We start from the raw sequence: 2,847 nt of genomic DNA on the forward strand, positions 1-2,847 counted from the left end.
ACAGTAGGATGGTCACTCTTGGTGGCCAGGTTAGGAAGAAACGGACTCCCAACAGAGGAGTAGTAGGCGTGTCCTGCTTAGGTTGCTTCTGAATTTGACCTGCTCAGCCGCTCCCTACCAAAAATTCCCTCAACCAGCACATCAAGCTCATGCTGTAGGTGTCACAAACTCCACACATGTAATCAACTGGCTTATTCTGAAAGAGATTAGCCTAAGCATTAGCAAAAACTAAGGTATCAGTACATTTTTTATCTGGGAATATTACCAAGCAAATCCATTTGGAAGTCATTTCCAAATGCGACTCAGAACAGGCAGGATTTATTAAGGTCAAACTGTACCTGGCCAACATGGCTGTCTTTTGTGCTGAAACGACGTGCTGGATGAACAAGTTAGGGATGCTGTGGATGTCTCTTACTTTGGTTTTAGCATAGCCTGTAACATTGTCTCCTGTCCAAAACAAACTGGGGTGGTACAGACTTGATGGATGGTCCACAGCAAGCCTGGAAAAAGCACATGAAGCTCAAAAGGCAATAATGGTCAACAACTACACTTTTAATTAACTGGCATTAAGAAATGGCATTCTTCAAGGGACAACACTAGAGCCTGTCTTCACTAGCATCCTGGATGAAAGGGTGCAACACATGCTCTGCATGTTTGCACATGACATTGCGTTCAGGGTGTAGATCATTCTGCTGGAGGACAGGACAGCTATTCACATGTTCTTCACCAGACTAACCTGACAAATCTCCTCAAATATATCAAAGAGAAAGACAAAATCTACACGCGATACAGAATTAATCTGTGCAACAGCAGAGGATGGGAGTTGAGTGGTTAGCAAGGAGCTTCACTGAAAAAAGCACCTGGGGTCCCAGTGGACAAAATGCTCATCATGAGTCAGCTGGGAGCTGTGCAGTGGTGATGGCCAATTGCACCCTCGCTGCACAGGAGATAACGGAACCAGATGCTCATCAGCAGTGCACAGTACAAGGGCAATGACCGCAAGCTGAAGCAGGAGAAATTCCATTGAATATAACTGGAGAAATGTTTCAAAATGAAAGCTGGCATGAAATGGAATGGGTGCCCAAAGAGGTCTGTAAAATCTCCACCCATGGAAACTTCCAACATTTAACAACAAAGCCCTAAGTAGCCTAGGCTCGTGCTGAAGTTAGCCCTGCTTGAGGAGGTTGGCTGCAGCCCTCCAGATGCTCTTTCCAACGAAAATTATTTGATTATTTTTTAATTTTTTTTTTTTTAAACAGTTGTTGATCCAGGAGACCTGGCTGGAGTTAGTTAGATCCCTCGAAAAGAATGAAGCTGTTATCTCCACAGCATCACCTGCCAGTTATTATTTATTTGTTATATGAATGAATTCAGTGCATACATCACAAGTCCAGACAGTCAAGAGACTTCAGTTCTGAGATTTTATCTTTGAAGATCAAAGAACTAAACTTTCTCTCTCTGAGTAAAAAAAGAGGTCTGTCTTTAATGTCAAAACCTCCTCACTTCAGAGGCAGCATGAGAAAGACTATTTCTGGGCTTTACTTTGGATTTATGCAGCTCTCATACATCCTTGTGGTGGCAACTGGACATGTTGTGAGACCTTCTAATAAAACAATTGTTTAGGCCTGAAATGTTGTAGAAGGAGTGTATAACATATGGCCTCCAAATGCAACACAACTTCAGTATCTGCATCTTACCATATATACACGCACATTTATATGCAGCAATGCAGGCTGCCAAAGGCTCAAAAAATCTGCTAGCTACCATGAGAAACCGTTTCTGCGAAGACCCAGCATCACACTGCAAATGTGGGGTGTGGATCCACAAGGCTGTGCCTTCCAGCAGCATGGGTTGCAGTGCCAGGTGTGCCAGCACACCAGGAGAAGCTAAGGACAGAGAACTCCCCAAAAGACACTGGTGTGCAAGGGTATTTTTACCTCCCAGGCTCGGCAGAGACACAGGTCATCACAGTGAGTCACAGCCCCAGATGTCCCTTGAAAAACCGCAGCTGACCCAGGGACTTGTTGTCAGAACCACAATGAATGCCCAGGAAAAGCAACAGATTTAGCCCTAATCTCTGCACCAGTTAGTCTGTGATACCAAACAAAACCCGGACCAAAAAGCAAAAAATAAATAAATAAAAGTAAAAACCCATATGTATTTGAAAGCATGTCCAGAAACAAACAAGCAAAACCTCTTAATCTAAACAAATTATAGTTGGATCTTGGGTGAGACCATGTTTAGGAAAGTTTAGCCAAGAAGTTTGCTTGGAGATACCTCTCCAGCCTTAGCATAACACAACCAGCCTGGACAAGCGCTACTAGAAAACACTTCATTAAAATGCTGTTGTGGTATTCATTTATAGGTAGCAATTTATATCACACCCATCATACACACCAATCTGGCAGCTATGATTGTCAAATCAGACTGCTTCTTCCACAATACCCCCTGCCCCCAGCCTACCTCTCACTGCCCACACTCTTAGCAAAACAACTGCTTCCCACCTGACACGGCCATCCCTCTGAATAAGCCTTTGTTTGAACTTATTGAGCCCTATGTGTTCCAAACACAGGTGGGCATCAAAGATGCAACAGTCTCAAGAGCCCACATCTATGGTGCTCTGCAGCTACGTATTCTTGGGTACAACCGGTACTGCTGCAGAGCTCTCCCCAGGAGACAGCTGGCAGCTACATTCTGCATCTGCTGGAGAATCCAAGTGGCTTTGGACATCAAGGGCAATACCAGAGAAGCTTCTCTGTGTGTTGTGGATGCTGGTGGAAAAGCCAGTGTGATAAAACACCTTACAAGAAAGCACTGGGTGTGTCTTCAGTGGGGAGAAGGGAAAAA

The sequence above is a fragment of the Meleagris gallopavo genome, chromosome 13 (assembly GCF_000146605.3).
Source record: "Meleagris gallopavo isolate NT-WF06-2002-E0010 breed Aviagen turkey brand Nicholas breeding stock chromosome 13, Turkey_5.1, whole genome shotgun sequence".
In the NCBI taxonomy this organism is placed as follows: domain Eukaryota; kingdom Metazoa; phylum Chordata; class Aves; order Galliformes; family Phasianidae; genus Meleagris; species Meleagris gallopavo.